This window comes from Pleurodeles waltl, chromosome 2_2, assembly GCF_031143425.1.
Source record: "Pleurodeles waltl isolate 20211129_DDA chromosome 2_2, aPleWal1.hap1.20221129, whole genome shotgun sequence".
Taxonomy (NCBI): Eukaryota; Metazoa; Chordata; class Amphibia; order Caudata; family Salamandridae; genus Pleurodeles; species Pleurodeles waltl.
In genome coordinates, this window is record NC_090439.1 from 1,102,855,779 (window position 1) to 1,102,871,181 (window position 15,403).

General features: G+C 46.4%; 2 non-coding genes across 2 annotated transcripts; both read left to right on the top strand.

Annotated features, from left to right (window-relative positions):
* Positions 1 to 212: 212 nt before the first annotated feature.
* On the top strand, positions 213 to 319 carry LOC138283100 (U6 spliceosomal RNA). Its single transcript, XR_011201066.1, has one exon. It is a non-coding gene; the product is annotated as a U6 spliceosomal RNA (small nuclear RNA).
* Positions 320 to 2,359: 2,040 nt separating this feature from the next.
* Positions 2,360 to 2,466, top strand: LOC138283091 (U6 spliceosomal RNA). Its single transcript, XR_011201057.1, has one exon. It is a non-coding gene; the product is annotated as a U6 spliceosomal RNA (small nuclear RNA).
* Positions 2,467 to 15,403: the final 12,937 nt, after the last annotated feature.

Genomic DNA, 15,403 nt, shown 5'->3' on the forward strand with positions numbered 1-15,403 from the left:
ATTTGCATATCCATAGTGCCCTGTGCTTCAATTAATGTAACGCACGTATCTTTGCACGTCCACATATTATTTTTGAGAAGAAGGATTAACTTATTTCATGGGAAGAATACTACCATTGGAGCACCCTCAGTATCTGAAGTGCAACACACATCCTAAGCAAGTAATGTTTTGAAAATTTGAATTTATATACCACTTCGTGCAGTGGTAACACCGTGCTCGCTTCAGCAGCACATATACCTAGATTGGAATGATACAGAGAAGATTAGCATGGCCCCTGCGCAAGGATGACATGCAAATTCATGAAGCGTTCCATATTTTGATCCAGGTTTTCCTATATTTGTCAACAATTAACAAGTGACTATCAGAGTTAGAAACTGCAGAGGAAAGCGGTGTGACGGAAGTCCAGGAGAGAGTACGACCCTGTGAAAATCACTATCTACCCCACAGGCCTACTAATGTTCAATTTCCAGTCTACTTTTCTCAGAAATGAAACCTTTTCAATTCTAATTATTTATGACAAAGTTATTATTGTTATTAATCATGTATCTGCTACAGCTAACAAGCATTAGCAACGACAATAGGTTTGGCTCGCGTTAGGTTGGTTCATTGTTGTGTGATATGGCTGAGTACGGTAACAGAAAACTCACAGGGACCCTAAATACTGGTCACTGCTTTGATTTACATGTGAGAAAGTGTCACTCGAAGTGTCACGCATTTGACAGAAGAATGTCACTCATATGCCAACTGATACTGTGGAAATGTCACACACAAGCAACCTGAAATCTTGACAGCTATGTTCAAATGAGGGTGATTGAGAGGTATGAGTTTTGAGTACCATTTTTAGGAAGGCAAGTTAGGGCCGTTTGTACAAACACATTCTCCCAGACACAGAATGAGTAAAACCCTCTGATGCATCTGGTGCTCAGCCCTCTACTGAGGCAGCTAAGGTCCTACTCAACCAACAGAGACCCACTCCTTAACCAGTCTATGGCCATGTGACTAAGGTTGTCACCTGGTTGTTTCTTCACCGGCCTACACTGTATTTTTTAAGTGCAATATTGTTACTAGCAAAAGTATTATTTCCCGTCTGAAGTTCAAGCCTAGAAAAAGGTTGGCACGTTACCAGGAGAAAGTAACGACCGTTTGTTCGTGGTTTAAGAGTATGCAAGTGGTAGGATGGAAATTGAAATTAGACTTTATATAAAATATTTTGCAACGATACTTTTCTTGAACGCAGCTGTAGAACATTTGTATGTGTTTTCTTATATTTGCTGCTTTATATTTGTACAGCTAATAGGAGGAATACCAGCTTTCGCTTATTTTACTCATTTTTGTGGCGGCGGAGACATTAAGATACCCGGGGCCCGGTAGTAAACTGGACAGAGTTTACCCCTTAACCTAGCGCAGCAAACACACAGGGCATCGGTTAAAAGGTATTTGAGAACTGTTTGTATCATTTCACAGTGATTAATGGGTTAAAGCGATGCACAACTGTCAGATAACAAAGAATCCCGACAGCTTCTCCGATTCTTTCCTTGTCACCCGCGGCTCTCGGCTGTTCCCGGAATCGCAAACCGCACACAATGTCCGGGGTGTGTTGTTCCGGGGGTGTGAACCCCGAGATGTGCCTGCACCCCATCACAGCCCTGCACTTCATTTACACATCGCCTGCAGGTGGCGCTGCTGCAGCACATTTAAAGGGCGAGGTCCGGCACTTTGTGGGCGCTCAGGGTCCCCTAAAGAGGGGGCGCCTGCGCTTCTATGTTTCCATTTGCAGCGCTGCACGCCCTCGCACGTGGCCCCGCGTGTCCCGGGGGCGCTTGTGGCCGCTGAACCCGCAGCACTTCGCGCGCTCGGGGGTTAAAGCAGCTTTTCCCGCTGGTGCCCATCAGAGGAGGGACGAGGCCCCGGGTGCTGGCGCCAGAGGCAGACCTGCTTAACAATGTCCCCGTGTCCTCCGTCCGTCACGCCCGTTGTATTTCCCGAATACCTGAAGCTCAGCTGCATTGGCTCTGCTCTGGCGGGGATTTCACCTCCGAGTTCCCGGTGCCCCGGGGGCCTCCTCGGGCTTCTGTCTCCGGGCTCCAGACGCACGTGCTTTGCCCTCGGCGCAGAACAAGCAGCCGGGGTGGTGACGTGCCTTTGAAATTTGCATACCCACAGTGCCCTGCGCTTCAATTGATGCAGTGCAGGTTTCTTTGCACCTCCAAACATTGTTTTGGAGAAGGAGGCTCAACTAATATTGAAGGGAAGCCACCACAGTTGCAAGACCCTCAGTGTGTAAATTGCAATTGCCGCTCTAAGAAAGTAATGTTTTGAAATTCGACCTTTATATACCACTGCAGCTGCCTAGTTTACCGTGCTCGCTTCGGCAGCACATATACTAAAATTGGAACGATACAGAGAAGATTAGCATGGCCCCTGCGCAAGGATGACACGCAAATTCGTGAAGCGTTCCATATTTTGCCCAACGTTTTCCATTATTTGCCACCAATTATCACTATATGGCTGAGCTACATAAATGCTGTCCTTTATAATTCCTCTGTCGTCAGTAATTTGCACGTAAAGAGGAGGTACGACTGTCTATTTTTAAACATTTGTGTACGTTATTATGTAACTTGCATAGGATGAAATAACGTAAGAATAAAATTAATAGTTAGTTCATGACATGTTCGCCTACAATGCCACCAGCGTGAAATGTATTTTTACATTCCCATCGGAGTGTTTTACGCACTAGATCTGAAGCGGGTGCTGTTTTGAGGGGACAGCCTGTTCTCTAAGGGGGAGGCTGAAGATGAGCTGCTCATCTGCAGATTGTGCTGCCCTGGGACTGGATCTTTCCCAGATACAGTGTCTGCACCCCTGGGGTTCACAGCACCCCACGTGTGATTCTCCTGTCGGGTTTGCCTTTTAAACCCACATCCTCACTGCAGCCTGGGGTCTTTAAGCCGCTTCTTATCATTCAAGTCACAGTGAGCCAGAACTGCCTGAAGGTGCAACAAGGACAAGGTCCATTTCTAAATATATAATAATAATAAACTAAGCTATACTTTATTTGCACCCGCCCTCGGGTGCACAACTGAGCTACACTTTGTTTCCAGGCACTAAACACTTCTCAAACAGAGCACACGAAAGAGGCAAACTCTTCCCTCAAGCACCCCAAGGGATCGGTGTGATACTGTTGTAATCAATAATGGATGCTCGTAGGTTATAAAAGAGGTGGGTTTAGTAGCTTAATTGTAAGTTACAGATAAAGCCCCACCTGCCGCTCAGCCCGTCTCACTCCCACTGTCCACTCATCCAAGCACAAACACTGCCAACAGTCCAACCATACAATGACCTCACTCACTGGATGAGCAGCAGGGAACATTAAGGTAGTGGGGAGAATGCGTAACATAGAAAGAGGCCACAACGGAGACCCATTAGCAAATATGTTCTGGCACCTTATCAGGGGTATGAAGCGCTATATCAATGCAACTACAATAAACTACACTTGTGGTGCGCTGATGATCTGTATACGCCGTTGGCGCACACCTAGAGTACGCTGCTGAGATATACATTATATGAGGTGCACATATCTTCTTCTGAGCTACTCTTTGTTTTCCCACAACAGGATTGGGTTACATATGTCTTAAAGGTGGCCGAGCCATTTTAAACTCAAGCCGGATTTCAATCAAATGCTTGGCTCTAGCTCAGCTCGAGGTCCTCTCGGGAACCGCAAGCAGAGCCTTCGTTCTGTTTCTGCCACCCACCCTCTTACCTTGATCTCCATGTTCTGGAAAGTCTTCTTGTTTCAATGTAATTTAACATGTAATAAGTGGATGTGTTTAAAACAGTGCACTGATGTAACTCCTCAAAGACAAAGCATTAAACTTTCATGGAAATCGGGACACAGAAGGAGATGCCCCTCTCGGGGCTGAATTGTACATCCAGAAATCCTAGGATAAGCCCCGGCTTCTCTGCCTGACCAAATTGTTTGATTCCAGGCAATTATTTTATTTGACATCATCACATTTGAGAGAACCTTGAGATACATCCGTCCAGGATGCGTGTTTCAGAAAAAAACTTTTTTATATGCTTTAATAGACTGTAATGTTGCTTCAGCTGTAATAACGCTCTAGGCCACAAACAAATAAGTACACATAACAACTGATCTGTCTCTTGGTTCATTAATTGCATCATTGTCATAGTTGTCGGGAAGGGGCACAAATGTTTCTCAAAGTATATGTTTAGAAGCTGTCCCTTCTAATAATTGCCACTCAACGCAGTGATACGATCTAATGCTCAAAAGTGAACAGTTTTGCATGTTAAAGACACACACTTTTAAGGACTGGTGTGAACTATTTTGTTTTTCCAAATAATATTAGTATCATCATCATCATAAACTTTATTCGATCAATCAATTTGACCACAAAAGCATGTACAGTAAAACATCGTCTCCAAATACTATAAAATAGAAACTCGGTAAAAAAACCACAGATTAATACATTTAAAAGGAGAAACTAAAAAACATATCATAATGAAACATGCTTAAAATTCAAATCTAAATGCTATATAGCTTCCAAAAGTACCTAAAAGCTCTGATGAAACGTACAACAGCAAAACCAGGTATATAAATACATAACTATCAGCAAATTGCAAATATCTCAACCATATTTGAATGACATAAAGCGCTTATGTTTAAAAATAGGGGGAAAAGAGATAAAGCCAAGGCACAAAATACAACGGAGCATAAAGTGCATAATAAATTGGGTTAATATGCGTAAACAGACAGCCTTTCAGCCAGTCCTCTTCATCCATTGGTCTGTTGTAGTGTCACTCACATTTTGCTTCCACCTACCAAAGCATACCGGATAGGGCAATTGGTTAGCCTACTTCTCCCATTGGCTTTCCTCACTGTGAGTCACCCATTTTGCCTATTTATAGGCAACCATGCCTGGAACTGGACAGCAGACAAAGAAGGTCTCTCAAAGTGATCCTATAAAATTGGCACCTGCCCTGTTGCATCAACATTCACAACAGTGGAATGTTCCACACTTCTTGTATAGATTGTGAGCAAATACTTGTCACACTTGGATTTTATTGATAAACAGAACCACTGATAAAATATACTCTCCTCTTCTGTTATAAAGCATCCCTTGAAGATGCCTCTGACCTCACAATGATGGAGCACACCAGCCATCAACCCAACTTGCTTATGGACCACGAACTACAGACAGGTTCTGTTCAAAGTTTCAACTTTTTTGTAGTTCAATAAAAATTAAAACATGTGGGTGTACATTTAATGTACACATCCAGATTATGGACACCATGGGGTTAGAGCACAGTTATTCACTGTTAGACTGCCATAGACTAGAAGTCCTACCTCTGTTTCCACATTCCTTACAGCAGATGCACGAGTTGCTGGATATGAGAGAGAGCTGAAAGATTAGATTTTGAAATAGCAGCAGTATTGAGGTATTGTATTATGTAATCCAGTACTAATTTGTACCGCTTTTGAGTAATACTCATTTGGCCTTAACACACAATTAAAAACAACACAGATCGTCCAGGCAGTGTTTGTGATTTTCCTCTCAAATATATTTTGATGAGACTGCAGCCTGGGACACTGCATTGCAAACAGATGTGGTCATCACCTGTGACAACACAGCAGCACGGGAGGCACATTGGTAAAGTACCTCTACTACACTGAAATGGACCCATGACTTCAAATTATAAATCAACACATGCAATAGCTTGGAATGCTTCTTTAACTTGATACCTCCCGAAATAGCCTAATGTTTGCTGTCAGTAGGCAAATAAAACCTCACTCCTTCAGCTGAAAAATATCCAGGTAGTTCACAAGGTGTTATGTAATAAACCTTCTTTTTGGTGGTGCTTGAGAGCCACATTACAAGTTTCAGTCAATGCATATGTGACCATAGATATTTAGTGTTTGGGAAAGAGAAAGCACACACTGGGATATCACTCCTGTATGCACTCACTTCTTCTCTTTCTCATTCATGCACTCACTCACATATTCAGTTACACACTCATTTAACTTCCCACTTGAAAAAAAGCTGGGCTGCAGGTTGGAGGACTGAGATTACCAAGGGTTGGACTGGACTGTTTTCATGAGGAACAGGTTCAGTGCTGAGTTGCATTAGGTGGGCCTCTGTCTAGAGTGGGACATTGAGCAAAAAACAGTGGGTTGGAATGCTACCCTGAGCTATTGCCACTGGTTAGACTGTTTGCAAGCATTCCTCCCATCACCTTTTGGGCGTTTGATTGCCAGTGATAAGCCTGGAAACCTAGTATGGAGCAGATTTCCAAGCCCAATACTGCCAAAGTTTGCGAATTCCAAACAGTACTACATTTGCATCCATTCAATGAGAATCTCTGTGGGTGCAGATTTACTACCTTTTTGGTAAACCAGTCAATACATTAACTTAAGATCCTGAACCAAAATTTTTAAAAACTAAAGCCTCATAATGTAAAAATATGATAGAATGTATTCACAAAAGTGCATTTCTTTGACATGCGTAAGCATTTCACCTTACACCATGTGATAGATTATATCACTGCATAGATGACATTTATTAAAAGTTATAGTTTTTAGAAACATTAATGCCGCCCCCCCTCACCCGCTCCCACCTCCCCCCCCCAAGGACAATGCCATTAGCGAACTAAGAGGCAGGTCAATAGCCACGTAAACCCTAAATGTAGCATAGATTCTTACTATAGATGGAGCAACATTGCAGTCTACTAAACCAAATAAAAGAGGTGCTTTTACGGCGTCCATCTTGAACCCAAGTATTTAAAAGTGCACTTGTGTTATAATAAAGAAAAAGACAGTTCTGTGAAGTTAAATATTAGCCTAGCATCACACAATTTGGACACGCAGGGAGGCCTGCATTTATTCCAGGTTCTCTGGTTTCACATTTCGAAATTCAGCCACCAGATGAGTATCTCTCTCTCTCTCTCTCTCCAATTTATATCAAAGGTCTCAATCCCTTACTCTTCCATCAAAAACGCCATAAAAAAAAGCAACTGAAGTAGCCGTCAAGAGAAACTGATTTTAAGGCCTTACTGGAGAAGGGCACTTATGCTCCATTAATAACATCTTACACAATCAAGAGTAGGCAACCGTACCTGCATCAAGCATTGGGTAAATGCTGTCTAAAACTAATACTTTGGGCCAGGCTGGTCCCTCTCCCAATAAGAGAAGTGAACGTCAGCTGGAAATCTCTCACTAACATTGTATGATGTGGGGCGTGGCCAAGATGGTGACCGGGGCTCACGCTAGCTGAACATCTCCGCTTCCGGCCCCAAATTATCCTGCTATTCTCCCCATAAGGACCCCCACGGATGCCAAGGCTGAGTCTTCAAAGGCCCCAGATGGATATGTCTGCATTGAGGGACATTGTTTATTTACCCCCTGGCGGCGGCCGACACAATGTGAAAACAAGAGGCCCATACGACTCGTGAGGTCTATGTGTCCGAGCAAGGAGTGAGGGCAGGGCCTTGAAACCAAATCTAGTGCAGTGCAATCGGCGAAACAAAGCAAACCGCTGCCCAACAAACCAAAGGGTGCCTGACACGAGTTGAGGGGCTGGGTCGAGACTACCGGCAGCACGACGGCAAGGTGAGCACGCTGCGCATGGAAGCAGCCGCTTTGTTCGGAGGGGCCAGGATCACAGTGAGGATGCCATGGGGAGCGTGCGCTTGCACCCTGGAGCTGTGCTCACCGTACAGTAAAGAAGAGGTGAGCGTTTCCTCGTCCTCCCACGCCTCCTCCTAACATCTTGAGGTGACCTCCCCTCCGGCAATCTAGTGGATCCTGCCACAATGTTAGAGGGAATGGCACACAGCGGGGCCATGGATAAATGCTGCAGTGTTATATGGGAGTAGGTGGTGGGGAGCTCCTGGCCTTTCTGGCCCAGATAGAGGGCACGGCCTACGAGAGACATGCTTTATGACTGGGGTCTATCTCACAGCAAGGCTGCTCACAAGACCCACCAACAAACAGCGACGTCACATGACTCCCAACATAGCGTTGAAGACCAACTAAAGATGGCTGAACTGAGATAACATAAGGAAAACGCTCCTAATGAGCACTACATGAGCATAGCCACGTATTGAGAGCCATATTAAACAAAGAAATGGTAGCGTGCCTCTCCCTACAGGAACAAAATTATCCCTTGATCATAAATACTGGCTCATCTAAACTACTCGTAGGAGTAAATATAAGTTAACGCAGACCTCTGCTTTAGCGGTTGCACCCATGGTCAAACCTAAGAACGCGAGGCAGCTGACACTAGCTGAGGGAATTATGCCTTTATCGACTACTGCCCCTAAGGATAACGCGGTGACCCTCCAGCAGATGAACGAAACCCTGCAAGTACACTCTGCTCAATTTGACAAGCTCCTTCAAGAAGTGCTAGGCACAAAAACAACGACTCTAGAAGTCAAAATAAACTCTCTAGCACAGGAGGTTATCTTGCTTCGTGTAGAGCATCATAAATTAGCCGAAAGGGTGCCTGCAAATGAGACATCATTAGCTGAAGTACAGCCAGGAGAAACAGACATCCAGAACCAGGTATCGCAGCTGAAAGTGGAAGTTTCTCTCTTGCAGCGTAGGGCTGAAGATGCGGAGGGACGCTCCCATAGCAACAACATTTGTTTCTTAGGATTCTCAGAAAGGGCGCAGTCACCTAAGGCTGAACTATTCATAGACCAATGGTTGAAAAGCACGGTCCTGAGCAATGACGTACCACCTTTCTTTTCTATAGAACGTGCACACAGGATTCCAGGTAGGCCACCCAGACCTGGAGCGCCACCTAGGCCATTGACAGCTCGCCTCCTCAATTTCCGAGACCATGATCTGATACTCCAACGTTTCTGCACACAGGTACCCTGGAAGTTTGGAAACGCCATCATCACGGCCTACCCTGACTATACCCTGGAGGTGCAATGCAATCCAACTTCGTACATAAAGGTCAAACAGCTCCTACTTGTCCATAACATTGCATACTCATTGCTCTTTCCAGCGCGCTTACGGTTGGTAGATGAGGGACAGACACATATTTTTCCAACTCCCGAAGATGCATGGACATGGGCTCACGCTAAGGGCCTGGTTGAACCCCACGTGGTGACACACCAGATGAAACATGACTGACATCTCAACCTCGACACAAGAAGAAAACCGGCAGCAAGATGCGCCTCTCCAGGGCACAGGCGGCTATGGACCAAGCACAGGCACTACTTGAAGTGACCGAACTTTCCTCTAACTCTTACGCTGTCCTCCAAGATGACAGAGGATCGGACTCTGACACGTCAATGGGTTGCTCAATGGTTTCTTCTCCGTTGGGCCCGGTGATAAAACCGCGATCAGCAGATGATCTCTAGTCCCACACATGGGCAGTGGTAAATTGTCACTTGGCTGTCGCAGTACCTATGGAGACAAACACTCTCACACAGACTTGGCTGCCGACCGATCTTGCGCTTGTTGTGCTGATAGTGACGGCTCTGATCCCTAGTCGGCTGTCACATTTGCTCATTCATGTGAGGCCTGCATGTTGAAATTGGCAATCTGGAAACATGCAACACCTGTGGATGGCAACAGGGATCTGGGTGGATGAAGACACTGTTGTCATTGATGGGGGCTGATAGGAACGTGATGCCATCCTCAAACCACTGCCTCCAACCCCCGAGTGGACTTTTGTATGGAAACTGTTAATAGTATTGCTCAGATCTGCACCTGTTGTGCTTACCAGTTATTGGGTGTATCTGCTGGTCACAGCCCTGTTGGGCATCACATTATTTGTTGTTTTTTTCTGTACTGCAGGAGTTTCGACGCTGATGATGAATAAATGGGCTAGAGGGGTTACACAGTTATGGGTCGATTATGTCCTGGCCCCAAGGTTGCTGGACATACTTATGTACTCATGGAGACACAGAGTTACAACATAGTTACGTGGAATATTAGGGGTATGGCCAATCCCAACAAGAAATATCCACATAGCGATCCTGCAAGAAACGCACGTCACTGACAAAGACCTCCATAACATTAGAACCAAATAGCGAGGTATGGTATGTGGCACATCCACATCAGAATTTTCTAAAGGAGTACTGACTTGGGTAGCTCCGGAGGTTCCCTATGTAGATGATCGTACAGTGGTGGATAAAGATGGCAGATATTTATGACTGGAGGGTTCCCTAGATGGCCATTCCCTATCCATAACTGGAATATACGCTCCTAAATCAAAACAAGGGGATTTCCTGCAGTCAATCACACCTGCGCTCTTTCAGGACCCAACGGCTAACTGCATACGGGGGGGAGAGTTTAACTGTGTGTCCAATGTAGATGTGGACAGATCTCGCCAGCCGCTGGCGGGTGCTCCCAGCCGTGCAATGGCGAGTGAGTTACGTCAGTGGATGTCAGAACGTGGGCTTCAAGATATATGGTGCTTATTGCATTCCCAAGACAGAGAATACTTTTTCTACTCCCCATTTTACGTGCGACATCCTCTCATAGATTTATCATTAAGCTCTACTGGCCTGGCCTCCAATGCCTTGAGGGCGGATTACTTTGCTAAGACATTATCTGCCCACTGCCCACTGAGGGTTTGCATGCCCTAGGGCCCACCAAGCACATCTGTGCCTTCTTGGCGACTGCGCTCCGACTTGTTGGCTGACCCTCCCTTCCGCAAGGAGCTGCTCACCTGCATTTCTAATTACTTTGCTCTGAACGGAGGGACAGCCACGACATGTGCTGTGGAGTGGGATGCCCATAAGGTGGTAGTGCGAGGACACTGCCTCCCTGTCACAGGCGACGCGTGCTAATGAGAGACCTAAACGCAGTGGAGGCAGAGTTGCGGAGGGTGGAATGCACAGCAGCAGAGGGACTCAGATGCTGATGCTATTCGCAAACAACGTGCACAACACCAAGAGATAGACAAGCGTTTACGTATTTATGATTATCGCTATTATATCGCTAAAGCACATGCAGTGAGTGTTCATTCTGGTAGACTACTGGCGTGGCTGACATGGACAGAGCAACATAGAACACCCATTGGAGCGATAAGGCTCGCTAATGGGAATGTAGTCAACACCCAAACGGCCATAAATGATGCCTTCAGACATTACTATAGCACGCTCTACGCAGCAAAGCCGGACCCTCCAGCAATGCAATTAGGGGAGTTCTTTGACTCAATCACTCTCACTCAACTCACGCCATTACAGTGCGCAGAACTAGATACCCCTACAACTGACGAGATCCAGACAGCCTTACAACAATTGGCCCACAAGAAGACTCCAGGTATAGACGGATTACCAGTAGAATTTTACGCAACGGGGGGAAGCCCTGTAGTGGCTTGTGCCAGTGTGAGGGGAACCGACTGTCCCGAGGTCCCAGATGGGCCGGGCTGGTCGTCTAGATCCAGTTAGACAGAGCTGCTGTCATCACTGTGGGCCTCTTCTGTGGGTGGAGTGGACATGTCTGGACCCTCCTGTCCGGTGACGTTGGGTAGGGGTCCTGCAGGGGGGTAAAAGCATGATTATTGCATCTGTGTGTGCCTTGGTGTGCAATGGGTGGGTGACTGTGTACCCCAGTGCTTGCATTCTTGTCTGGGACCTTGTGTGATGATGGTTTAGGGGGGTGTATGGGTATGTGCAGTGGCCATACTTTGGTGATGGGTGTCCATGCTTTGGTGTTGCATGCAGGGCTTGGGTTTGGGATGGGTGGTTTGTGATATTGGGACATGTGTGAGGAGAAGAGTGATGGGGTGAGGGCAAGGGTGGGGGTATGTGATGGCATGCAGGTAGGGTGGGGGATGTAATAGTTAAGATTTTACTTACCAGAGTCCATTCCTCCAGCTACTCCTGCGAGGCCCTCAGGATGCAGAATAGCCAAGACCTGCTCCTCCCATGTTGTTAGTTGTGGGGGAGGAGGTGGGGGTCCGCCGCCAGTCCTCTGTATCGCGATGTGGTGTCTTGAGACCATGGAACGCACCTTCCCCCGTAGGTCGTTCCACCTCTTCCTGATGTCATCCCTAGTTCTTGCGTGCTGTCCCACTGCGTTGACCCTGTCCACGATTTTTCACCATAGCTCCATCTTCCTAGCTATGGAGGTCTGCTGCACCTGTGATTCGAATAGCTGTGGCTCTACCAGGATGATTTCCTCCACCATGACCCTGAGCTCCTCCTCAGAGAACCTAGGGTGTCTTTGCGGTGCCATGGGGTGGTGTGGGTGATATGTGAGGTGGTGTGTGTTGTGATGTGTGGGGTGATATTTAGTGGTGTGTTGTGTGAGGTGCGTGGATGTTATGTGGGTGATGCTGTTGAGTGCCTGTGGATGCTCGTTTGTAGATGGTGGTGTCTCTCTCTGGCCTTCTGTCGCAATTGTTGTCGTAGGGGTTTGTGGGTGATGTGGGTGTGTGTTTTACATTGTATTGGGTGTGTGGGAATGGTGTGTGTATGTGTATCAGGTGTGTGTATTTGGAATTGTCCAATGTGGTTGTGTTTTGTAAATGTGTGTGTATTTTGAGCGTGGATTCGTGGGTCGTGATAGTGTTGGCGTATTCCTGTTGGCGTGACGGTGGAGGATTTCTTATTGCCAGTTTATCACTGACCTTTGGTGTGGCGGACTTGTGTCGGTGTCTAGATTTTGGCGGATTCCGGCCTTTGGGTCATAATGGCCATGGCAGAATTCTGCGGCCGCGGCGGTGTGTTGGCGGTCTTCTGCGCGGCGGTAAGCGGCTTTTACCGCCAATGTTGTAATGACCCCTATAGTGTATAATGTATTGTTATTTATTGTAAACTACCAACTGGTGTGTATATCTACGAGATCAGGGGCTTGGGTGAGGGTCCCTATGGACAGGGGCATTGGTGGCGACTCGCTGCTTTGGCTGACTCCGTACCTGTGTGGACGCACCTTTCAGGTTTCTCAAAAACCTTTCCACTCGACAGTGTGCTCCCTGCAACAGGGAGTATCGCAGGGCTCCTCATTAAGTGCCTACTCACCTCAATGTATGTGTCCGCGCTCTGGCAGAGGTGATCCAGCGCTATGATTTCACCATTATTTCATAAGCAGATGACACACAAATCATAACTCTATCGCAGAATAGCGATTCCCTTCATTTATGCCTCTCAAAGGTTGAGCATGGTTGGATTCAAATTGGCCAAAACTGAATTCTGGGAAGACGGAGGTATTTGATCTGGGCGAACATCTTAATATCTGGTCTAATGCCTGGTGGCCTGATGTCCTCGGTCCATTACCCCTCCCCGAAGCCAAAGGTTAAAAATTTGAGCATATGGCTTGGTGAAAAACTTTCCTTTAATACCCACTTTACTGCCCTCACAGGGAAATGTTTGGGGTGTTGAGATCCCTGATGAAAATACTTTATCTCTTACCTTAATCCGTCCAGAAAATGGTAGTCCAGGCCCTGATATTATCCAGGCTGGGCTACTGCAATGTCCTCTACTTGGGTGTTTCCCAGTCCCTTCTCAACAGGCTTAAGAGTCCAAAACGCTAGCTAAGCGGGCCTCCATCACGTCTGGACTATGAAAGCTGCACTGACTCCCAATGAGGTGAAGGGTCACTTTTAAAGCACTTTACTAATGCTATAGTCTTTGCAAGGCCCTCGTTATCTACAGTCAGTGGTAAAAATGTATGTTCCATCCAGGAGCCTAACATCGGCAGAAGCAAAACAGTCCGTCATTCCGAAAGTCAAAAGAACCAGAATGGGAGGCTGCTCCTTTCGTCTTCTGGCTCTAAAAATGTTCAATATTAAAATACCACAGCAGCATCACGGTCAGCACACACAAATGTCTGTGATGGATGACAACAGGAAGAACCTAAAAAACCCTCACAGTGAGACACTCTGAGTTGGGAAGGGTACTAGAGTGACATAGTCTCATGGGGTATTGGGTCCAAAGGAGGGGTCCTACTTGCCAGAAGGGGTATTGTCAGACTGTAGGTTTCAGAGTGGATGCAGTAGCTCTCCACAAGCCTGAAGAGACCGTGGGAACAGGGCTTACATACACTAAGGCAGGAGAGTTCACAGGAATAACCTCATTACCTGCCTATTTATTTAGCCTTTTCGTTGCTCTAGAGTAAACGTACAGAGCCTGGAAGGGGAAGCAGTGGTATCTTTCAAGACACAGGAGAGTAATCCCACTCTAAAATCAAAGATGGTGCTTGTGATTGCTGCAGTACATATATGCAAGAGATATATAGGTGTAAAATCAAACAAGGAACTGAAAACTAACTAAATATAACCTCTGGTGGTAGGCTAAGCACTGAAATATCATATTGGAGGGAGCTGAACTTCCTGATCTATCCCAGGATCTCTGAGAGGATGACACTCTTCAAAAAGGCCTGCCAAGTACCACTTATCTGGGGTCAGTCAATGCAGAAGAGGAGACAGTGGTTTGCATGGACACTTGCTCTGTACCCAGCTTCTTACAATATGTATCTGGCTTGTCATGAAATAACATCAGAGTCTCTCAAGAGAGACACAGACTGAGCAGCATGCAGCTCTTGAGATCAACCTTTGAAGGCGCATGCTGGTGCTAGGTTGGTGCTAAGCTAAGTATCCTGTGCCAGGTGGCCCAGTAAGATGGAGGCGCTCAGTGCTCTGACCCCAAGCCAGTGGCGTAACAAAACTTGAGGGGGACCTCCTGCACCCTACATAGAGGGCCCACCGTCTGGACTCACTCAGGAGTTCTCAGACGAGGGTACTGTGCTGAGGGGGGCACCTGGAGCTCGGTCCACCCCCACACCATGATGGCTGCGGGGGCCTTTGTTACGCAAGTGGCCCAAGCCTGAGACATTCGGTCTGACAGTCACATAGCAGCCACCCAACCAGTTCACCCAGAAAGCAGTTCGGACTGTTCGCCAGATTGGTTTCTCAATGTTTAAAACCAAGTAACATATGTGCAGTCCTGTTTACATTTTACCTCATCTTACGTTCCATAAGTGCATATCCTTTTGCAGGTGTGTCTGTAGTTAATTTCCATGCAGCCTGTGACCTTGTATAGTGCATAAACTGTGTCCTTGTACAGTGCATAAACTGAACCGTCTCTGATCTACATGTCTGGGTAAGCTTAGGTGTGGGTGTGTAAGATGGAACAAGGTTAAGAGCTCTGGAGTTGATTAGGACATTGAGAGTATCTCACAGTGCCGGTTTGTGGCTTAAAAAGGTGTTTAGACCAAATACTATATCCAATCATTAGCCTCTCTACAAAACACACAGAACGATAGTCAGCTCTTCCCTTCAGGTCACCTACTTCAGTGATGCAGTCCCTGTTTACGTTTCACTTCACTTTGTATTCCCTAAGATGATATGTGTTTTCCAGATGGTGCGTTTCTGTACTTTTTTCATGCAACACGATTCTTGTATAGTACTTATTGTCAGTGGAG